At 39.2% G+C, this 25,259-nt stretch overlaps 1 protein-coding gene across 3 annotated transcripts in view; it reads left to right on the top strand.

Annotated features, from left to right (window-relative positions):
* The window catches only part of Astn2 (astrotactin 2), a 985,961-nt gene that overhangs the window by 443,799 nt on the left and 516,903 nt on the right, over positions 1 to 25,259 (top strand). The gene's annotated exons all lie outside the window — the stretch shown is intronic.

Here is a 25,259-nt window from a genome sequence, read left to right as displayed (position 1 = left end):
AGGGTTATTTTGACAAAACAGTGTTTACTTCTGTCACCTCATCTTCATGCAGTTTCTTGGAGGTACTAGACCGTCACATCCCCCATACTTTTCTCAAGCTTTTTTATTTTTATTTTTGGTTGTCTTAACAACTTTTTTCCCTTTACTGAGACACTGTGGGTACTATTTAATTCACATTTAGTCAAAACACATTCCTTCTCACTTGTCCTCATGAGCCCTTTCTTGTTTGTGATACAGTGAAAGAGTCCTGTTTTGTGTGGTTACAAGTTTTGATGTTTCATGTGTCATCATCATTGTTGTTCTGCTAAGCCAATGTTCATTTTTTTGCCCAGATCTATCACCAGGATATAAATTTTGTGAGAGGATGAAGATGGGAGTCAAGATATATGTGTTCCCTTAATTTATCATTATGATGTCTGCTATTCAATAAGAGGAAAATAAAGGACTTCTTTCATCATGCTAATGTACAACTATTATAGTCTTTCCTCCACATCTGCCTACATAAGAATTCAGACTAAATATTTTTAAGGTTTTGATAATTGGCTCAACAAAAACTATCCAATAACCTGTCACATGAACCAAGATTATCTCAGCTCATCTTTCCAAGCCATCATCTCATCCTGGAGAGCATCTCTTTGTACTGTCCTTACCGCACATACTTACTCGGTTTTTTCTGCCCACATCCTTTTCAAGGTCTTCTGTTTGTAACAAGAATTACTCTTCTTGGCCTAAGTGTCTTCTACCTTACAATCACCAACTTTCCTTTAGTCTATTCGCTTAGTTGCCTCTCGTTTTCTCTTAGTAGAATGGGTGAGTTATATAATTATTAGAGTTCTCTGTTGATTAAAATAAGGTTAAAACTCAGAGTTATTGTATAAAAATTTGTCCCACCACCTAGAACTTAGGTTCATAAGTCCAGATCTCTGGTTTGTCCCTATGTTCTTCCCATCCTAATGCCCAGCAAAGTGTCTTACTCTTATAAACCACATAAGGAATAAATGGATGGGGATATCTACAAGTGAGAAGCCAAAAATGAAAACTGAATATATTTTCACAAGGCTTGACTCAAACCCACTTTGGAAATTTTTATTTCAATTCATTATATTCAATTCAAGCTAGATTTTCTTAATTCCTCACTCATAAGTCTATGTGCTAGGAGCTATGGGAAATCACAGATAAATTACAAAGTATCCTTTTCTTTGTAGATTTTACATTCTTACAAGGATAAAAAAAGAATCTGATAATATAGCTACTGTAAAAATGTAGTGTGGCATAAATCAAGAACAATGCATTAACCAAGTGCTTTCTTTTTGGAGAACAGTGAGAGAAATGTTTTGGAGATGGAGGTTTCAGGAAATGAGAGGTGTTGAGAGAAAGATGACCTTTTAGCTCAGCGTTGGAGAATCAGTGGGGAGTATACATAGGAAGAGTGCTTTAGCAGAGAATTCAACATTAAAATAGGAAGAAGAATGTGCATGAAGATTCAGAGAGCACAGAATAGTATAGTTTGGCTAGCGTCTCGAAATCCTCTGGATGTAAGTGGAGCTGGGGGAATAAAGAAGGGGATCAATTGGGAAAATAATATGAAGCAGGTTCATAAAATGTATATCCAGTCCTGGGTTGTAGCTCAGTGGCAGAGCATACACCGTCAATGCATGAAACCATGAGTCCTATGCCTACTGGCACAAAACCAATTGATAATTATCTTTTTAAGGTATGTAAAGATTTTGAGAATAAGCAGCACATTTTAATAAAGCTATTGGACATTGAGTCAGAGGAAGTGACTTTCCTTTTTAACCTCATCTGTTGAGAAACACCCACCTTTGCAAAAGAACTTCTGGAGCTACTGGTTTTCACTCCCACCAGCAATGGAGGGGTCCCCCTTTCTCCGCATCCTTGCCAACATGTGCTGTCACTTGAGTTTTTTATCTAAGCTATTCTGATGGGAATAAGATGAAATCTCAGAGCCCTTTTGATTTGCATTTTCCTGAGAGTAAGGACTGGGAACACTTCTTTAAGTGTTTCTCAGCCATTAGATATTCCTCCGTTGAGAAGTCTCTGTTTAACTATGAATCTTATTTCTTAATTGGGTTATTTGGTTTGGTGGTGTTTAATTTCTTGAGTTCTCTATATATTTTGGATATTAGCCCTTTGTCAGATGTAGGGTTAGTGAAGATCTTTTCCCAGTTGGTAGACTGTCATTTGTTCTGTTGACAGTGTCCTTTGCCTTACAGACCTTTCAGTTTCATGAGGTCTCATTTATTAATTGTTGATCTTAGAGCCTGAGCTGTTGGTGTTCTGCTCAGGAGGTTGTCTCCTGTGCCAATGAGTTCAAGGTTCTTCCCCACTTTTTCTTCCTATAAATAAGCAGTGCATACACAGTCACCATTAAGTATACTCAGTAGGTTTAAGAAAGAGCAGACAATGTTGGGAGGGATAAATGTGGAAAGGAATGGAGAAAGAAATGGAAGAGAGGGAATGATGTAGATTTGATCAAAGCGCACCATGTACATTTATGAAATTCTGAACAAAGGATTTGGGCCCAGGGGTACCAATCAAACTAAGGCACCAGCCAAGGACAATACAGGCGGTAAACTTTAAACCCTTACCCAGATCTAATCAATGGACTGAACATTCTCCACAGTTGAGTGGAGAGTGGGGTATGACTTTCACACGAACTCTGGTTCCTCATATTTGACCATGTCCCCTGGAGGGGGAGACCTGGTGGCACTCAGAGGAAGGATAGCAGGTTACCAAGAAGAGACTTGATACCCTATGAGCATATACAGAGGGAGGAGGTCCCCCTCAGGAACAGTCATAGGGGAAGGGAATAAGGGGAAAATGAGAGGGAGGGAAGAATGGGAGGATACAAGGGATGGGATAACCATTGAGATGTAACAAGAATAAATTAATAAAATAAAAGAAAAAAAAGAAAAACATTAATAATCATTATAATAACAATAATATAGGCATAATTTTAAATCAAAATAAACTATTTCTCCTATGAGTTAATCCATGGACCTGAGCAGAGTCATGGAGGCAAGCTTTGGTCATCATACCTCAGAGTCTATATGCAAGTCTTGATAAAAATGATCATTTCTTTAAAGTAACAGGGAAAACAGAAGTTATGGAAAAGATGCTATACCTGAAGAAAGTAAGGAAAATGATGCAGAGAATATGCTTTTGTAGTTGTATGCCATTGCCTGCATCAGCTTCATTCACTCAGGGATTTCAACAGTTACTGGTTGAATGACTTGCAGTGGGATCATGTAGGCTCATGAGAATTCATTCTTAGCAACTATGCCCAATGATTTGTTCAGTAATATCACGTGGTTGATCTGGAAGCTGAATAGTCTGGGGACATTTAACAAGGAAAGTTGGTAAGCACCACAGATTAAAGATTTATTTTCTTAGTAAAGCCAATCATTAAGCATGTACTCCCATATCACAGGGATGCAAACAGATTAACAAGGACTGAGACAAAGAAATGCTTATTCTAGATATGACCCTATCACTAAAATATGGCATTATGCTCCTCTCCATAATAGACAGTTATTACTCTTCATCTTCATCTTCATCTTTCTGATGAAGATATATGATGAAGAAAATAACCCTAAAGCCACCGCTAAACAGTTGAGATGATCAGGCTGCTGCATTCCAGAACAACACAGGTGATAGTGCTTTGTGGTGAAACGATTTAACAAATCACTACACCCATGTAAATGTTAAACTTTATATGTAAAAGATATATCAAAACTGCCTAAATAGGTCTAAATAGATGGATCTAGTGATAGTAGATCCCTAATTATTTAGTCACATATTCATTGATCAAGCATTTGGCGAACCAGAGTAGTACTGTACTGCTCGTTTGAGTCAGAACTTGTTACAGATCTTGACTTCTTTGTCTATTTGTAGGGTTGTGGCTCATCTACTTAGCATATAAGAGCCTCCTTTCATTGTAACTGTAAACTATAAGAGCAATTCCTAACCTTCATCATGTATTAAGGTAAGAAGTGCCAGGCATGGTGGTGCATGCCTGAAATCTCAGCAGTCATGGAGGCAGAGGCAGGTCTATATCTATGTGTTTGGGGCCAGCCTGGTCAACAAAGTGAGTCCAGGACAGCCAAGGCTACACAGAAAAACCCTGTCTCAATAAAAACAACCCAAACACCAAAACAAAACAAAAGACCAAACTTAGTATTGCAGTAGTGAAGTACATGAGATCAATCACTGTTTGTTACTCTTATTTTTGCAATGAGTCTGTAGTTATAGCATCTTCATGAAATGTTTATATTACTTAAGCAATGTGTAACAACATTAGATTATAAAGGAAAAAATAAGATACTATTTTTACCTCTTCATGTTAGAATCTATTAGAGTAAGGAGAGCTAAAATTAGCTAGAATTCTTATACATTTATACATTGGCATTTTACTCAATCCTTGTATGATTTTTAATCATGCAGAATGAAAAACATTACAGACTACCAATCTTAGTGCCAGGCTTGACACAAGTTTGAACTTGCCCTTGGACATGTTATACACTGTGGGCTTTAGAGTACTTGTCTTTAGCAAAATTTTAAGTGAGAATATATTCTAATGCAGTAATGGTCTTTAGACATCAAGAAATTTGATCTCATAAGGAGAATCAGGGACACAAAAGGTCCAGCAAGTTTGCCAATTCAGTAAATTAGTAGCATGATACAAATTGCAACACTAAAATGATTCCTAAGATAATTTCCAGCTTGGCATTAAAGTTTCTATGACCTTCTAAGAACTAAAAAATTAGAACGTAAGTACAATTGAAACAATTTATAAATGCTATTTATGGAAAATGGAATTTGCTCTGGACAACTGAGATAAACTTAACTCATATTCAACCATCATAAACAGCTTAGTTCCATATCTTCAATAGTTACTTTTTATTTGAAATAGAATATGAAATGAAAACAAAATGTGTATAGTTATAGCATATGGTGATCTTTGTCTGTACCTATCATTTCTAATGTTTATAGTGTATGTCGATTATATTTTGGGACCTGCCTTCATAAAGTTGAAAGGACCACAAAGGGTTTTATAAAACTGTAAAGACTAAGAGTTCTCAAGGATGGAGAATATTCCTGATTCAAAAGAGAAAGTAATATTGAGATTTGTAGGCCTTCTATGATATATGTTGATTTGGGACAGTATGCATGAGATGCAGTTTAATAACCTAGAAATAATAATGGGTGGTATCATTGACACAGACTAGGAGGAGAGCTTACTTTACAAGTAAGCATTTTAGAAAGACTTGGCTTTCTTGGAACAGTTTCTGGGCTTGTATTTTGAATGTATGAATGAATCATCTTATGGATGGATGGATATACTGGTCGGTGAATATCACGTTCAATTGCTAGGATCAGGCTTTGGTCAACGAGTTAGATGCTAATTCAGTGTCAGCACTATGAATAATGCTTGGTAGGGTGTTGCTGAAGATGTTGCTAAATTATGTAAGCCTTTACTAAATAGAGACATATCAAGCTAATTTTGTTCTGAAAATCACCTGTCATGAGCTGGCCACAGCCAATTTTCCATCAACTGAAGTGAAACAAGAATGCTATCCTTCAGTTAATAATTGGTACAGTGGCTAACACTCCAGGAAGTATCACCCTGATCCTAAGATCCTGGATCAAACATAATTTGTTGAAACTATGAGTTAGTGACTATCATTAATTCTTTATTTAGGCATGGCAGATAATAGAAACAAGTTCTTGAAACCACTTCTGATAAAAAATCATTGAAAGTATAACCACAATCATTCTGTTTACATTTCATAAAATGAAATTGGTTGTAAAGGCATTTACTCTATTCAGATAGAGGCATTTGATGCAGGTTCATTGTCTGTGTACAGCAGATGGGGGTGGTAGAAAATGGCCAGACACATGGTTAAGAGAGGTAATTGTAAGTTTTTGGTGTGATATCAAAAGATACACAAATACTAAAATGACAGTGGTAGAATTTGTAATTCATTATGTATATATTGTCAATGCAGCATTATGGTAAGACTTTGCATAATTATCTTGGTCTTAATAAGCACACTTCTGTGCAGTTATTACTTCTATTTTGCATATACAAGTTTTATATTAAAAGGATTGATTGACATATTTGCAAAGCAACACTATTGGAATTTGAACCAAGACTGATGACAAACTACTATTTTTTATAAACTATCATGCAAGAGAGTTTACTCAGCACTGAAAAGAAGAAGACATCATGGCATTTACCTTGTAGCAGGTATTTACAGAGAATTCTCAGAGGTAGACATGAATTCTTTGAGCAAAGAACTTACAAAATAAGTTGACTTGAAAAAATAAAAGGACCCAATTGGATTAAGGAGAAGCACAGAATGGCAGTGCAGAACCAAGAGATGGGTCTATTCAATCATTTATGAATTGCAGAGAAATTATTTTATATCTCTTCTTGGTTCTCTTACAATATTTGGGTTGAGAGTTTTGTGAAATGCTATGTTGTATGAAAGGATTGTGGTCTTTTAAAAGCGGGTGATCTGGGTCAAAGATGAGGTCATGAAATTTTAGAGAGGCTACAGCAGCATGCAACAAGCTTGACTGTTCAAAAATTGAGGACAAGAAGGTTACAGCATTCTATAAAAGGGACTGTGAATACTTTTCCTTATAAAGAACTTGCCAGTGTCACTGAAAGTCAAGACAATATTGCCTTGGAACTTGAAAGATGTTAAATTTCACATTGCAAAGTAACAAATGAGATGGTGGCCTATGATTTTGTTGTGCTTAAAAGTAGAATCATACATATATATTCTTTTGACATTTAAACTATATACTGTTTAATTTTATCCAAGTATATCTAGAAAATTTATTCAACTACAGACAATCATGCCCTGCTATTTGAAACAGTAAAGACTGTCATCAAAATATATTTGTAGAATTTTATAATAGTAATTTTATTAACGGAAGTTTTTAAATATGTGACAATGGTTAATGTCTGGTTGAGATAGACAGCTACTAGGTCTACTAGTAGTAATAGGCTACTACTACAAACTATGCTACAAAGTGTTCTATACCTGCTAATGCTGGGTTACTTCTGCTTATTATGACAGGGGCTGTGCAGGTGCTATTCTCTCTACATAGAACTGTCTACCTCTCACCACCCTTGTTTTTTCTATGAGCTCATCTACTTTATTCACATTACCCTTTGCATTTCAGCTTAATGTCACACCCTCAAAGACGTACCTTTCTAGGTCAGGTTATTCTTAGGGCTGTGCTCTGATACTCTTTTCCTTCATACTTTTCCTTCATATTAAGCTGGATGAGTAGAACCCACTGAGGTAGAAGTCTTAGACTCTTCTAACTCCTTCATAGATATCTCACTTAATGTCTTAATAGACATATCAAATAGATACAATTATGCAATCATATTGTAGTCAAACCAGAAATTTGCATTTGTACTGGTATTATATCCATTAAGAAGATGCTGCCAATTATCACCAAACTGCTCTAGGAACTGTCAAGAGTATTATATGTGAAAATATATGTATTTAAATTGATATAAGAACATATTGTTATCATCATTTTAGAACTGAAGAAATTAAATCACAAATAATTTTTTTTTCCTGAAGTCATCTGTAGAGTGTAGATTTCATTCAGGTCTGGATTCAGAGATTTTTCTCTGAACCACAAGTCTATGTTATCAATTGCAATTACAACCTGTAATTATGCATTTATTTGTATCATTCCATATTTAATTACTAGCTGTCTATGGAGTTGCATGCTGTATAACTGTCACAACTCTCTTCATTGTTCACTACTTTGTCCCCAGACCCATGTCACCGTGCACCATACCCTACTGTTTAATAATGAATACTAGAATTAATGCAGATAAGATGACACACTGGATTTAAAGACCAATCTCATGAAATTCACTTTTATATTTGCAAATACTTCATGATAGATCTTTGGACATGTCAGTTTTTCTCTTTGGGACTTTACTTACATTAAAATCTTTGTGGAAAGCAAATGGTTTTATATTCTTTGTCTTTAGAGAACTCCTGATTTTGGAGAAGACACAGCTCAGACACCTAGGAAACTGGGACCAACACAAGTTTCTACATTTAATAAAGAGTGGTGATTTAGAATGTATGCTGTGCATCTAAATATCCAGGAGTGAAATCCAAGCCCCATCCACTCTGATCTGAAGTTTTTGGATGTGTTGATAACCTTCCCTGCACTCCAGTTTTCCTTCCAATGAAACAGAAGTAATAAGATAAGCAGCCCTTGGAGGGTTATTATGAGGATTAAACTAGATCAATGCACTAAGCACTTAACACATGAGCCTTGAATGTAAACCAAAACAAACGTTATTATTACAGCTGTGATAAAAACACAGAGTGAATGAAGTAAGCATTACAACATCCTAAATAAAAGCATGGTTACCATGTGTTCTGGCCATCACAAAAGGCTTTTAGAGTAGTGAGAAAGAAGGGCAAAGATGGGTCATGAATCTAAATAATGATGATGATAGAGTTGCATTGTGTGCTGGTAGCTAGTAAAATACAAATTCATTGTAGTGAAACAAAAGTGAAGATTCAGACTATTGGCTGTATTTCCATGTTTGAAGTGCGCATCACATGTGGCCAGTGGCTGCCATGCTGACGAAATCAGATATACAGTATGACCACTGCTGCAACAAGTTCAGTTAGTACTGTGAAAGAATAAATAACTGAATAATATTTTGGTACATTTCCTCCCATTGAAAATATTTTTAGTGACAATACCATCTGAGGTAGTATATAATATCATGGAATTCACCATGAAACAAATATGGACCAACTTACTGCCACTGCAGTGTCTTCAAATTATACCCCACTGGGCAACTGTTATTTAGTATAAAGTTTTATTGAAACATGAGCATGCTGATTAATTTTCAGATTGAGCTGTGAAAATAGGGTTAAAGAGTCACAAGCCTATAGCTTTTAAACCCTAATACATTTACTATGTTCGTATCTTTAGAGGAAACATGATGACATAATATCTCTCTTAAGGAATTGGTTCAGTGCTTTGACACTGAGTATTTTTTTACTCAGTCATATATTTCTTTATTTAACAGTCAATAGATATTTATGAAGAATCTTAGTGGAAGCATGATAAAGGTATAGACAGGATGAACATACTATAAAGCCCGTTCCATCATGGAGTTCAGATTTCATGGTGGCAGGAGGTCGACAAGAGAAAAAATCTATGTAACATTATATGTATTATATATATTATATATTATATGTAATGTAGTAAATAAAGTAGAGCAAATGTGGAGATGGTGATTATGATGTCGGATCTCTCTCTCTCTCTCTCTCTCTCTCTCTCTCTCTCTCTCTCTCTCTCTCTCTCTCTCTCTCTCTGTCTCTGTGTGTGTGTGTGTGTGTGTGTGTGTGTGTGTGTGTGTGTGTTCACTCTGAAGAGGGAATGGGATTATATATTTTCACTGATTATTCAAGGTGGGTGTCATTGACTAGGTGAGTGTGTAAAGCTTGCATTGCGAATATCCAGGAAAATCAACACTCATGTAAAAATGTGAGCAAGTGCAAAGACTTTGAGCAGAGATTGAGCCTCACATTTACAACGAAAATAGTCAAAATATGATGTTCTGCATTATAAACTAAGAAGTGTTAGAAGATGGGATGAAGGCATAACCAAGAGCTTTATATCCATTTGCTCTCCTGCTTTCACCCTGAATGCAGTTGTGAACTGCTGGAGCATGTTGAGCTGAAGGACAGACTTTGCCTAGCTTCTATTTTAAGATGATTATTAAAGTACCAACTATTGAGGAAAAAAACTATGAGGAATAGAGGCAGGAGTAGGGAGACCAGTAGGAAGCCCAGTATGAGGATACAGGCCACAGATGAAAGTGGCTTCCAGTAGATATTAACAGGATTGGTGGGAAGAAGTAGTCAGAATCCAAACACTGCATTTCATTCACTGCTTTTGTTTAGTGAGCACCAATTAGATGTCAGACAGTGTGCTCAGGAATGGAAATTATGGGCTAAAGTAGCTAAAGAGCACCATGGAGGTGGCAGCAAACTGATTTCATGGTTTGACATCAAAATTGAGGAATCTATTTCCTATGACTCTAATACCTGAGAAAGCTTCAGTCTCAGTTTTCATGCTGTGTTTGGAGATAAAAACCAAGCAGAAGATGACACCAAAGACTTATGACAAGAGGAAAAGAGAACTACTGAAATAAGTGAAAAAGTAAGGGACTGAACAGAGTTTTGCTGAACTCAGAGAGGGGTGGAACCAGAGTGGAGTAAATGAGTTTTGGACACGAAGTATAAAGAGTGCCTCATTATTAACTGATGGTCTGTACTTGCACAATCATTGGTATCTTTTAAAGTCTGACAGGTAATACTATTAATTCTTGACCACATTTTGCCTGACAGGTTAATAGTGTAGCATGTTAGGTCTAATAGCTGAATAAGACTGTGGAAGACAATTCTCACCTACCAACCCAAAGAGCAACTTTAGGTACACTGAAGACTAGTCAGCAGGGAAGAAGCTTCTGCCTAGGCTTGATTTCATTATGACATATGACCAGAGAATGTGTGGTCTTGGGGAAATGCAAAGGATGAAAGCATGTGGGTAGGGTCAACCAAAACTAAAGAAATATGGAAAACAGCAACAAAACTCTAAAGAAACCTGATGTATAGTATACCGGGTGGGAAAGATTGGGCATAGAAGGCTTGCATGGGAAGATAAAGCTGCTCTAAGAAGCCATAGACTGTTCAGTGAAAATCTGTGCCAAGTATAGGCAACGTTTTTACTAATTGTTGGTCACAGAGGCCCATGAAGACAGCCATTTTGCATGTCTTTTCTAACACAAAAAGGTGGTGTTGGCTTCTGTCAATGCTGTGGAGGACTAATCTTGCAGAGGTGTGTTCAACAACATTCATTCATGATAAGCATTTCAGTGCAGGATATTTAAGGCATGCTGTCTCCTCCAGGTTTCATGCATGTCCTTATTTCATAAACACTGAGTCCAAAGTTGACTCAGTTACCAAGGAGGGGCCATAAAAGAGACTACAGATAATCTATCTGGGAAAGTGGTGTGCTGTGTGGATTGGGAAAGGCAGAAGGGATGAGATAGGAGGAGTTCAGGCATTGTAATCAGACAAAAATGACTCTGCTTTTGTCTGTTGGTATATTTTCTAGCAAATCAATTTCGCCAGGACTCAATTGCCTGCTTTTTTTTTAACAAGGAAAAAGTGTTCACCTTTACTGTATTATTATGATGATTGTAATCAGTGCAAAGTACTTAGTGCATTCTATAGCAAATACACAAGTTAAGCAAATAGAAGTTATTAAATTAGGGGCAAAACAGACTCCCCAGAGTTTGCAATGATGAACTACAAAAGACTTAATCACAATGGAGTGGAAGACACAAAGACAGATTTCTAAGCACAAGGGAACTCCTGGGAGCTGTTGAAAACATAGTGCTTTGCCATAGAATGAGCCTTTTTCTGGGGATTTGATTCCATCTCTAGGGGGCCTGCCCATTGCTTCACATCATCCTCTCCCCTTTCCTTTCACTGCAGGCTGCTTTTGTATAGTGTGATTAAGAAGTGTGTGTGTGTGTGTGTGTGTGTGTGTGTGTGTGTGTGTGTGTGTGTGTGTGTGTCGGCCTATTAGTTATGTTATTGAAAGGCTTCTTAAAAGAACTTCCCTAAATGTGTTTGGGTTTATATCAGGCAGCAGGGGACAAGGTATGGACTTATGTGGCCTCACTGGAAGACTCCCTCAGGCCATAGCAATCAGTAATATAGGGCACACCTGACCAGTCAGGTGGCCCAGTTGCTCTTGTTCTGTGCAGTAGGACAACCTGATGCAACCTCTTATTGAAAATAAATGGACAAAACAGGAAAGTGAGGTTCTAGTAAAGCCCACTATGTGGTACTTGGACACATATTGCTTGAGGATTGATTCATGATGATTGTCCATAATATATAAGGAAATATACCATAAAAGTATTTTGTGAAAGAATGTGTGCTTCAATAATTAGAACTACAGTGTTTCACAATTAGATCACTGAAGGAAAGGAAGGGGCTAGAGACTGGTGTGTGCATGGCTTGTGGAGGCTAATAGACGCTAAGTGAGTGGGACAGGTAGAAAGGAAGAAGAAGTGAAGAGTAGAGCACAGAGAAGGAGAGGGAGGGAAGGGGAGAGGAAGGAAAGATTGATGGAAAGAAGGTATGAGATTAACATGATGTGGCTGTATATTTTTGTTTGAAGGTATCTTCATGGACAGTATTTTATTTAATCCTTATAGCATGTCCTGACGTAGATGGCTTTTTGTAATTGCTTTGCTGATAAGAAAACTAAGGTGGTTCTGTGTGTTTAATATGGGCTTCCCTGACTGAAATCTCAAGTTCCTCTCGGCAGTGCTATGAAAGACAGCCATAGAGAAAAGCAGACAATGCAGAATATATAGATATACATAGAGGAAGGCAGTACCACAGAAGAATATATAAGAGGGGAGACTGAGGCAGTGGCAGAAACAGAGAGAATGAATGTTAAAAAGGAAAGTCAGGAAGCAACCTTTTGACAAGGGAGTAAGGGAGAGCATTGAGCCAAACACCATCAAATGACATTGAGATTAGCGTGAGAGTTAATTGGGTTCAGCAAAGTGCAAGTTTTATGTCACATGAGTTTTCCAGATGGAGAGGACTGGCTATGACAGTTCCCTGGTTTCTTTGTGAAGTCAGCTATACTCTTGCTGTCTGCCTACGACGGAAATGGAGGTTAGCTTGAGGTTCTCCTGCAGTAGAGACATCACATAACTGCCTGTAGCTCCTCCATGTCCATCATGTGATGGCTGGGTAAAGGCAGAGTTCATGTGTAGCTTAGAGCCCTTTGAATCCCAGCCTTTGCAAGCCCCTTTGAGTCTCTGGACTATCATGTTTTGTGACATCAATGACATAGGCTTGGCATGTGGGGATGCCAAAATAATTTGTTACAAACTCAGTGGTCTTCAGCTTTGATTGTATGAATGCAATTTGATTCTATGGTCCCCAAGATAGCTGATACTTCAGAGAGAAATACATCAGTGAGTCAGTCTCTCTCTCTCTCTTTCTCTCTCTCTCTCTCTCTCTCTCTCTCTCTCTCTCTCTCTCTCTCTCTCTCTCTCTCTCTCTCTCTCTCCTCTCTCTCTCTCTCTCTCTCTCTCTCTCTCTCTCTCTCTCTCTCTCTCTCCTATTTGAAGTGAATAAATCTTTTATAAAATGAGTAATTACCCTTAACTTAATTTATTTTATATATTTCACTTTGCTTTTTTGAGTTTTGTTCATATAGGCAACAACTTCACTATTAATCTTCAGATGTTCTGATTAGCTTAAGTATATATTTTATCCTCATAGCATCATCATTGATTGGAGAGGACAGAGCTTATGTTGCCCATATTTTAGATAAGAATAATGAATCTCAGAAGGGTGAAGTAGCTTGAAGGAGGCCACCAAGCAGTGTACAGAAAAATAGCTCAGGCCACTGATGAACACATTACCTCATTTTAAGGCTTTAAAATACTAAAAAAGTACAGTGGGTGACAAAGTGGCTTTATCATGGTGACTGCACAAGACAAGGGGTGATGCTAAGCTCTTGCTTCTTTCATGTTATGATGCCATTTTCTGGTTCTACAGTCCTGTGAAGAGGGGGTTGAAATCCTAACCACCTTGGTTGTCATTGTGGAAACTTAATCCAAATTAATTATCCAAGAGTTTCCACCTTTTCCCTGTTCTGCAAACCCTAGACAGCGTTAGCTCCTGCTCATAAGATGTTTCTGCAAGATAAAAGCAAAAAGACTTGCTAATCTCAATAAGAATTCTATAACCTTTTCTTTTAAGTTATAATCAAAGGGACAAGACTAAAAGCCATGTCATGAAGGGGCATTTGTTTAATCAGTATCTCTCACAATAATTGTAGCTATTGAAAGCAATATTTATGGTGCATTCATTGAGCATTCTTTATATTTGTGAATGGATAGAACAGGGGTGATTAACATGGAAATTAGGGATCTGAATCTGGGTCAGAGGCAGGTGATTTTACAAAATCGCAAGGTTGTTGAGTTCAAATCCCATTCTGACACCTTACCTGGCTTCTTTAAACTCTCTCTGCTCCTGGACTCAGCATTTGAAAGTGATTATTTTTGAAGACACAAAGATTCCAAGCTCTGGTTCCCTATGTCTCCCAAACCTCAGCAAGATTCTTAAGCATCAGTTTTGTCTAGCACCACTGCTTCAAGGAAACATTCCACGGACTCAAGGAAACACAGATGCCCAGTTAGTATCTATTCTATGATCTGCCTTTGCTCTGCTTCCCTTGGTCTGGAAGTTGAATTAATCCAATGAAAGGAAGGAAGTATGCCATAGCATTGCAACACAGGCTCTGAAGGCAGGGTTACCGGATTCTAATAGTGCTCCCATTGAGTCTTGGAGATCTTGGCCTTTAGCAAGGCAGTTACTTAACCCATTCTAAGCTCAGTTTGGTTGTTTATCAGATAGATAGCATTTGAACCTATCTCAGAGGGTCATTTGAGGATGACATGAACTAGCAAGAAACACACAGATATTCTAACACTACCCAGAATTTACTGACCTTTCCATGTGTCTTTCTATCCTCCATGTCTACCATAGCCTTACTCTTTAAAAGCACTCCCTAACGAAGAGGGAGATAGAGAGAGAGAGAGAGAGAGAGAGAGAGAGAGAGAGAGAGAGAGAGACAGAGACAGAGACAGAGACAGAGACAGAGAGACAGAGAGAGAGGAGAGACAGAGACAGAGAGCGCACACGCACTAGGCCTCTTTCTTTGGTTCAGTGGCTCTTTGCACACCCTTTACTTTCAACTCACACCACACCACACCTTGTACTGGTGATGTATGTTTCGCCTAGCCCTTAAAGGAAGAAACTTGAATGAGTGTATCTCTGTGTCTTCATTTTCCCTGTACCAGGTTCAGATAACAAGTGAAGAGAAACACAGCCACAAACACAATGATACTGAAGAAGTCTTAACTTTGGAACAGAGATAAGACAAAGTCTACGTGAGGTTGGGGGAAAAAAGTCATGTACCATAGTAGGAACTTAAGAAGGAAACTGTAGCCATAGAGATGGAAATTTACCAAACTAAGCAGGAAATAGTCCCACCTGAACCTTAGCACCAATGATGCTCTCAATGATAGCAGCAGGCATAATGGCATTATTTCCACTTAGCAAGGAATGTCTTTGTGTCCAACAGTACAGCAGTTGTTTATTGTGTTATCTACAGTACTTCTGATAAATAATGTTGGTTTAGCATGCCTATTTCTGATTAGTAAACAGAGGCCAAGAAGTGTATCAATTTGGAGGTGGGGGGATGGCTTAGCACTCAAGAGACTATGCACAGGCTATCTAAATTTGTTTCCCAGAATCTAGCTCAGGAGACTCACAACTGCCTGTAATTTTAGTTCCAGGAATTTTAACACCTTCTTCTAGCATCTTCAGATATGTGTATGGAATGGGCACACTGTCAAACACATATATACATAAATGAAATCTCTGCACTTGTTTCAGCAGCTTATCTACTAAAACTGGAACAATGCAGAGAATATTTGCATGGCCAGGTGCAAGGATGGCACAACTTCATAAAGCATTGTATATTCTGCATCAGTTATGAGTGTTGTTAGTCAAAGCAGAACTGTGAGATTTGGAGAGGTCATCCTGAGGCCCTCACCTTCTGTGGTAAGTGCCAAATAATGGTTGCCCTTTCTTCACAGCCTTCTGGAATCTCCACAGCATTACAGTCAAGCCCTTTTAACTTCCCATGAATAATTGTTTGATTGAACCTGAATACTTGTTTTAAGAAAAGAAAAACAAAGCAAAACAAAACAAAGCAATAAAAAAGAAAGGAAAAAATGAAGGCAGTGCAGTGGTCCATCTAGACAAAATGTTCATCTGGTAAGGGGTGAAGACTCAGTCTCCAGTGCCATGGCTCCCTTACTGCTGCCTACTGCCTTACAAGGGTGAGTCTTCTAGCTCCCCATGAATCTCAGCTTATCTGAGAAACACAGAGGAAGCAAGACAAAAGAGAGAGGCAATGCTGGAATCAGTGATTGCACCTTTGCGTCTATTTGGTGTCTTGTGTACCTCAAGTAAACTCAAATCCTTCCAAATGGTCAGAGATGTCCACTCTGAACCTTTCCAGACTGTTGGCACATAAGGCCCCATTCTGTCTGAATCCTCAATAGAATAAAGCTTTCAGGGAGACTTCTTTTTCCTCTTTGACACTAATATGCAGACAACCATTTCTTTTGTTCACTCAAAACTGGATGAGATTAGAAAAGAGCAGTGAAAACAGTGAAGAAGCATTGCCTTGGCTGAGCCATGGGTCAGGGGCCTCTGCTTGACCTGGTGGTTGATGGCTTCTCATCAGTCCAGATCACTTTACGTGTGTCTTTCACAAGGACAAAACCAATGTCAATTAGACCTGATCAGCCCAGGTGAGTGGAACCTTTCAACCCATACTTACAATTTCCTCAGAGGCCCACACATGAATAACAATGGAAAAGCAGCTCCTAAACACAGGCTTACAACTTGGTACTCAGTGATTTTGAAATGAACAAGGCTGAACTCTTGTTGACATTGGAAAGGAGCAGATGTTGAAGACACCTACTCAAAGCTGATCACTGTCAGCACTCTGTCTCATTGCATTGATAAAGAAACTGAATCTCAAGGAAGTAAGGAAGCTGCCCCAGGTGGAACAGCAATTTGGCTGAGCAACATCTACACAGAAAATCTGTATAAAGCTCCTACTGGTGCTCTGTTTTGTTTCACTCCAGCCATGTTTCTCAGTGAACCAATTCCAGCCCACATTCCCAAATACTCCAGTCATCCCCACTCATCCACTAACAGGACAGATGCTGACTTTAAGAAACAAAACCAGATTGTGTCAGAGGACCAATGTTTGACCATGTTTGGAAGGGTGTTTTGGCATCTGTGAATTCTGCCTTCTCACTTTACAGATGGAAAGACTGAAACAGAGAGAAAAAAGTGATTTGCAGAGGGAACAATGCTTTGAAATGTAATTCTTTGGGATTTTTTTGTTCTTTTATTTTTTTGTTTTGGGGTGTGTGTGTGTGTGTGTGTGCGTGTGTTTTGAAACATGGTTTTTCTGCTTAGCCTTGGCTATCCTGGACTTACAAAGATTCACCTGCCTTTGCCTCCCAGAGTGCTGGGATTATAAACGTGCACCACCATGCCCAGTTGAAATGTAATTCTTGATGGCATTAGTTACATAGAAAACTACTGTAATTATCTCCTTCCTTTTAAATAATCACAATCCCATTTAAGTTTCTTTTGCTTCTTATACTTTCTCAACCTCAGATCTCTCTTCCCATAAATCCACTCTTCTAGTACCGGCCTCTGCTTTTCTCAAGGAGGCGAATTAAGGCACCTCAGGGGCTACTGAAATGACTCAGGAATTAAGAGAATTTACTGCACAATCCTGAGGACTAATGTCCAGATCCAAGCACCAATATAACAAGACGCTCATCCCATTCACAACTATAACATCAGCACCATAGGAGAAAAGACAGGAGCATTACTGGGGCTTGCTGGCTTTCAGCATACGTTAAAAAAAAAAAAAAAAAAAAACATGCACCCCATGAAAAGTAAAAAAACCCTGCATCATAGGAATAGGTAGAGTAATAGAAGAGACCATCCAATGTTCTCTTCAACCTTTCACATGTGCCTGTACATCCACATAAACATATACTCACATACATGCATTCATACACTCATACAAATACATATACACATATATACATACATATACCTTTTTGTGTAACATACCTAGAGTAAGAAATTTCCTGAGAGTCTGCAAGTATATCTCAAATGACCCTTTTCCTCCAGTGTCAGTCAGAGTTCACCCATAAATGTGAAATCTATATTAACCTCCCTCCCATGATGGCTCAGAGAACACTGCAGAAGAAAGGAGCATGCAGTATGTCAGCTATATTCCGTTACTTTATCCAACAATCTGGCCCTCATTAACGTCATTCTTGACTACCCCTCTGATCTGCTCCTGACTCCAGGATAAGGTCACAGAGACATGGGGGTAAAGAGATCATTTTGGCCCACTGCAGTCATAATAGGAAAGCATGTCATGTTCAGTGCTCTGGGAGGCCTGGGAGTTGTCTTTTCCAAACAACAGGGACACAAAGAGTAAATAGGAAAGTGAACAGCAAGCAACATCCCTGGCCTGTGATGATAAGTGATGACTGAGCTGGAAGGAAGTGAAAATGGAATCAGAGGAGGATGACAGGGGCGTGGAGGAGGATGGGAACCAGAACACCAGGCTGATGAAAAAGACTGTACATACATATCCAGTATATTCCTTAAGGCAACAGAGCGGCCTTCTGCCTATGCTCTGAATCTGTGTGTACCTCCTTCAACAGAAGATGCCCCAAACCAAGAAAATAGGCACTAAGGATTCTGGAAAGATGAAGAGTCATGGGCATTGTCTCCTTTGACAAGTCCAAACCCTGTAGATAAAAGCAAAAACAAGTGCCGGGCGTGGTGGCGCATGCCTTTAATCCCAGCACTCGGGAGGCAGAGGCAGGCAGATCGCTGTGAGTTCGAGGCCAGCCTGGTCTACAAAGTGAGTCCAGGATGGCCAAGGCTACACAGAGAAACCCTGTCTCGAAAAACCAAAAAAAAAAAAAAAAAAAAAAAAAGCAAAAACAAACACAAAGCCATACTTGATACTAAGTACCTTTTCCTTCCACTAAAACAAGATTTCGAATGGGTCTCTTCCACTCAGGAGCAACAAGAACTCAAGGATGTATAATAATTTCAGCAACAGGTGTGCCCAAGACTGTGCTAAGGATTTTAAGAGTATATCTCTTGAAATTTCCAGCAGATGCTTGGTCTCAGTCTTGCTATATGAAAGGAAAAATCCTCAGAGAAAGAAACAACTTGACCTGTTTATACCAGTTCTAGTAACAAATGCAAGATTTGAATCAAGAGCAAGAATTTTCCAAGGCCGACCACTTCAGCAGCCCATTGGCCATATGTAATTAATGGAAAAGCACTGTTCAGTTTGAAGTGCTTTGGATAAAGATAAGTCTGCTTTGCCCAAGATCAATGGGGTGCTGTTGTCTTTGTATTAGAGTTTATGAAAAGAGAATGCTTGTAACATAAAGTGGGAACTCGTTAAATAGGCCTGAAGAGACAAGGAGAGTAAATATTTTAAAGCCAACACAGCTCATCTGTAGCCAATAATACTGAGTTCTAGTAACAAGCATGATGGAAATTTGCTTAATTGAACTCCCTTATGGGAACCACTTTAATGAAGAGATTAAACATTTTTTAGGTCTGCATTATTAACCACATACTAATGTGTGGTTTTAATGTGCTTAAGGATATTTCAAATTCATTTTACCTTTTTTATAATACCTGCTTGGAAATGTAATATTCTCATTATAGGAAATTCAGAAATATCAGAGGAGTAAAAAGGGTAAAAGTTTCTTTAAAATGGTTTCAAGATACACTAAAAATTTCTGCCACCAAAGCTGCCGAAAGAACTCTGACAGTTGTGGTAGATACAAGCCCTTGGTTCTTACCTGGGCTACCCCAGAGACTGGTCCAGAGATTTGGCTACATTTTTCTTTTTTTTCTTTTTTTTCTTTTTAAAATTAATTTATTCTTGTTACATCTCAATGTTTATCCCATCCCCTTTATCCTCCCATTCTTCCCTCCCCCCACTTTCCCATTATTCCCCTCCCCTATTTTTTCTTTCTGAACATTGGCTTCCCCTTTCTGAAAAATGAAGGTGGGAAGGTTGGAACTAAAGGATATTTAAGGGGCGTTCTGCTCTGAGGTGAAATAGGATTCTATTTTGGACATTTCCTCAGCTCCTATTCACAATGCCTATTTTACTGGCATTATTTTACCTGTCGTGAGTGGAGTGTTTTTTCAACATTATTCTAAATAAAATCAGCTGAATTTATGAGTATTAAACTTATGCCTGCTTGCTTGCTTGCTTCCTTCCTTCCCACTGTCAATCAAGTCAGTTACCTGTACTTCATCAATTACTGGTCTATTTTATTGTGATTCAACATGTTTGCAGAAACTCCTTGAAATTACACACACACACACACACTAGGTCCCAGGCTATCTGCCTGTAGCTTGTCATTCTGCCAGTCCCTCTGATCCGCACTGGGGTCCTGCGCCATGAGCTCCATGCAGTTCAAAGTCAGTCTAATCTATAAATGAGTCCAGGACAGCCAGGGCTGTCGCTGCACAGTCCCCTGTCTCAAAAAACAAAAACAAGGGTCCTTCCTATCGACTTTCGGCTGAAGTCAAGAACCGGCTCCTGTCCAAATATGATCCCCAGAAGGAAGCTGAATGCCGAAGCAGGATAGAGGGACTCCAGACCTCTCCATCGGCCCCGACTTCCAGAAGGGTCTGAAAGATGAGCTTATCCTATGCGCAGTTGAGAAGAAGCTGCAGGCAGTCTCTATCCCCAAGTTCAACTGTTTTATGCAGAAGTGACACCACCTAGGAAACCTCTCCATCTTCATCAAGGCCAGGGTCATCAATGTGTAAACCCTGTGGATCTGTTCCAAGCCTGTGTCATATTCCACATCTCTGCAGATGGGCTACACTCAGGGTGACAACCAAAGCAGCCAGGTCTTCGGCCTGGGACAGCATACATATAGGACCCCAAGAATTACCCAAGAATTACCCACAGGGCTCAGCAGCTGACAGCCAAAGCCCTTGAGTACCTGGCAAACTGATAGGAGGAGACAGGCTACTTAGCACCCAAGGGTGCAAGCTCCTCACATCAGCATCCCTATGTGAGGTTTGGGGGTTTGTGTGTTTTCATTGTTTCATTTTTTGAAACTGGGCCTTACTTGGTAGCCCACTCTGGACTGGAACTCACTACAACCCTTCTGCCTCAGCTTCCCAAAATGCTGAGATGACAGGCCTGTGCTATCTATGCTCCCTTTTTACCCATCAGGCCTTGTTTTCTTTTCAGGATTGACTAACCAGGCAGGAGACATGGGGGTTTTTGCTGGGATAGCCAGGTTGTGGTTATCCCAGTGCGGTGAGAGAGGGGCTGGCCCTCAAATGTTTCTGGTTTCATCATCTCTTCTGCAAAAGTTTGTGGTTTGTGAACCCATAGAAATTGCAGGCAGATTCAACAAAACAACACATGGGGTTTTGTGTTATATTTGTCACCCTTCCCTTCCCAGAGAATGCCTTAAAATACTGCAGGCATTCTGAGGAACTGTATTCGCTTTCCCAAGATCCTCAGACCTCACCATCCAGGGCCCAGTGGGGCCTGGAATTGAGGCAAAACATACACAACTACAGCTGCAGCCCTCCCTTGTTGCTCTGTGTTTTGAAGGTCCCAGCTCTCCCTGTGCTGGCCTGACTAGCTGTGCTGGTCCTACCTGCCTCCAAACCGTGCTACCGGTTATCCACAAGGGCCCCTGGTCTGCTAGATAACCTGAAATTCCCTGTGTGGAGCAAAACCAATTAAAAAACAAAACAAACAAACAAACAAAAAAAAAAACTCTGTTTCTAAGGAAAAACAACAACAAAACAAACAAACAAAAACAAAAAAGAACCTTCAGTTTAGTGTGAGAAATGGACAACTAAAAAGCGCTCTCTCTCTCTCTCTCTCTCTCTCTCTCTCTCTCTCTCTCTCTCTCTCTCTCTCTCTCGTGAATTGTCTTTAGTATTTGGTTATTAAATGGATGAGGTGGTGAATTAGGTGCTGAGCTTCAGCCCTAACAGGAAGGTTATGTCCTTACTATGTCTCTAAAGGGGTGTTTACATTGACAAAAGATGCAAAGCACCACAGACATTCACAATCAGCATGCTAATGGATGTCCCAGCACAGCTGTTCTTGACAGGCTGGCATGCAGAGGCACAGTGGGGAAAAGTGCTTGCCCAGGGAAGGGGTTAACAATGCTTGGTTCTAGCTGCCAAAGGCTTTTCATCTGACAAAGAGGAAATGCTTAGTTGCAAGTGGAGGAGAATTTGCTAAATCAGCAAAATAGCAAAGAGGAGTCAATAAAGCCAATAGCTATGGCATTGATGGAGATGTTGCCAGAGACTCCCAGCCTACTGCTAAGAGTGATCATAGCCAAGGCTAAAACAAATTGTCTGGAGAGCAGAGGTTAGGGATTTGGAAATGGAATGCAAATGGCTAAATCTTGGTATTGACAATTGATGGACATTTAATCCGACTCTGAACTTCATAGAAGGAGTAACTGAAGTCCATGTAAGATAAAATATCTGTATCCTTAGGGAATATGTGGGCACTACCAATGACCATCTTAGACTTAAAGCTAAAGAGGAGGAAAAGTAATAGGTTGACCATCACTCCTGTCTGCCTAAGCTGCAGCCTTTCCTCTTCTCTACCTTAATGTGCTCTGTGAGATAGTGACATCGCCATCATTTCATACCCACTGTATAGATGAGAAAACTGAGATCGAAGAGATAAAGCAGATTCTCACCACCTCTTCTTCCCTAATCACAAAGCTAGATGGACACCATTGAAAACTGGTCTGCCTGCCTGCTCCCAGGCCTGTAGGCTTTGCCTTCTGCCTACCTCCTATTCTCTAGACAGCCCAATGGGAGCCCCTAGGGTGGCTGCTTCTTATTTGCAAAATACATATTTGTTGTATAATGAGTGACAGTAATTAATGATCTATCTGAGTCAAGAAAAACTTGTTTAGTAAGCACACCAGGAGGAAAGAGAAAAATACAGCCTTGCCCTTTCACTGAACAAACTTCTCACCATCACAAACATCCCCCAGAAGACATGGCAGTGAATGAACTGTGTGTGCCCTTTCCTGAGGAATCACTGATAGGCTAGGAAGAACCGAAGGAGCTTTCTCCTTGCTCACTGTAGCCTGACTTCTGTTCCCTTTGCTAAGAGTAAACATTTTACCTCTCCATTATGAATCACGGGGTCTGTGTCTTTTGGCAGATCATAAATCAGTTCTGGGAGTCTCGAGGACAAATCCCGGGACTTTTAATCTTGAATATTAGACGTGTTTAAAGTGGTGAATATTTCATGAAGGGGCTGTTGCATTTTAACACATCATTAGCAAGTCCTGCCCCTCCCCCACTGGTAAATTACTGCTATCAGCCCTTTGAGTTGATTTCCTTTCCTCATGCAAGAACCAGCTTATTAAATCACACATACAAGCACACCCACTCAGTGGACCACCCCAGGCATGGTGGTGGAGGAAAGCTTACAGAAAACATTACTGGCTGCAAGAAGGCCCCCTGATGCTTTACCACATGCTCTGAGGATAAGAAATGTAGGTTTCTCTATTCTGTTTTTCCTTCTGTGCCTCAGCAATTGTTTGAATAGTTCAGAGTCTATCCCTAACCCATTCTCTAACTCCATATACCCTTTACTACCATTTCATTTTGACCAATATTAATGAAGTCCAAGCTCTTTGTCATATATTTGCAAGGCATTGGCAACACAAAAATTAAGACACATTCTAATACAAAGAGTGACTTAATGGTTTGTATGGTTCTCTCAGAAGGCTTTATGGAAGGTCAAATGTATAACATTCATGGTTCCTCATTGAAAAGAGGATTCTTACTGAATAAATATAAACACTTTGAAACAAGTAGTTCTGAAGAGAGTTTCACAGTCTGTTTTTTCCAAGTATCTTGTTTCTATGATCTTCACTTTGTTTACACAAAGTCGAAAAAACCCCAATATACTATAGGATGTATAGTAGGTATAGATTATTATCTCCAGCCATGGTGACTGGATTTCAATACTCCAAACTCTCATAGTAGAACAAAAGAATTGATTGATTTGTGTAATTTTGCTGTTTCTTTCAGAATAAATAAATAAATATAAAAAATAAAGAATTCACAATTTGTATTTCGAAGAGCTTGAGCTTATTAGCATATTTACCTGGAAGCTCTGAATCCTCTTCAATGAAACAAAGATGACAGAAAGCGTTGTTTTTCGTGAGGCCAGCTTGGGATAAATCTACCTGAGTTGATATGTGGACTCCTACCAGTCTCCTCAACTCTAGAATGTAACTTCCAAGTGGCTACCTTGTTTCTTTTTCTTTTTCTTTTTTTTTTTTTTTCCCTTACTTTTCAAAAAGATTCAAAAGTGAAATGCTAAGAAAAAAATAAAGGCTAAAATTGAAAAGTCCCTAAATCCTCCACATTAAACGGTACATACCTCTGAGCATGTTGTGAAAGTGTGGGCCAGGCTAACTAGAATCACTGAGTCACCAAAAGATAAGAATGAAGACAATCAGACATCAATAGGCAGGAAATGTGCCAAACATAGCTGAGAGTTAGTGGTTCACTGGGCTCATGTTGTTGAGTACTGGGGCTGACGCTCTTCTAGGCAGTAGGCTAAGCCAGGAAAGTTTCTAAGCAAGTTCTCCAGAATGATGATTCCATACATTGTTAGAACACTGATGAGAGAACCTGAGACAAGTCCTCCACCACTGAGCTCCAGCCCCAGCCACGAAAACTTCTCAAAATAAAGTTGGGAAGAAATCATGTGTATCATCCCCATGGCGAATTGCTCCACTGAGAGCACTGTGTCACCTAAATTTATTATTTTTTTTATATAGAATATATTTTGGGTAAAGCATCTGTCAACTTTTTACAAGTATACCTTTGGTGGAAAATAACAAATTTAACTTTAAAACTTCACACCTTCAGAAATGCACTGAGCAGTTATCAAAAATACCTAGTGGAACCTTCAGAAAACTGTTGAGAAATTCTGAAATTTGGAAATGGAGAAGGTAATGCTGAAATGATCTTACCCAAAGGGAGGAGAAACTATACACAGTATGGACCGGTAGGAGGCACTTTTGTATGCGTGCACAGAGCACAGGCATGGCCAAGGAAGAAAACAAGGGGGCACAGTAATGTGCAGACCAAACAAGGAAGAAGACATGCAAGAGCTAAAGAACAAGACCAGAGGAGAAGAAAAGTAATAAAAAAAGGAGATAGCAGAGGAGAAGTAAGGAGAGGTAAATAAACAGACAGACAAAAGAAGTAAACTGTAAGCAAACCACCTTCTCCAAAAAGAAATCAAGTTTCTTGAAAGACTTGGTGGCATTTAACAAAGATTGTAAGTGTGGATCAGTAAGAATGGTTCATTCTGCTACAAAATACTTAAATTTCTACTTATACTTGTACAATACATATATGCTATCA

The sequence above is a fragment of the Acomys russatus genome, chromosome 2 (assembly GCF_903995435.1).
Source record: "Acomys russatus chromosome 2, mAcoRus1.1, whole genome shotgun sequence".
NCBI lineage: Eukaryota > Metazoa > Chordata > Mammalia > Rodentia > Muridae > Acomys > Acomys russatus.
This window is presented reverse-complemented; position numbering and strand designations above follow the sequence as displayed.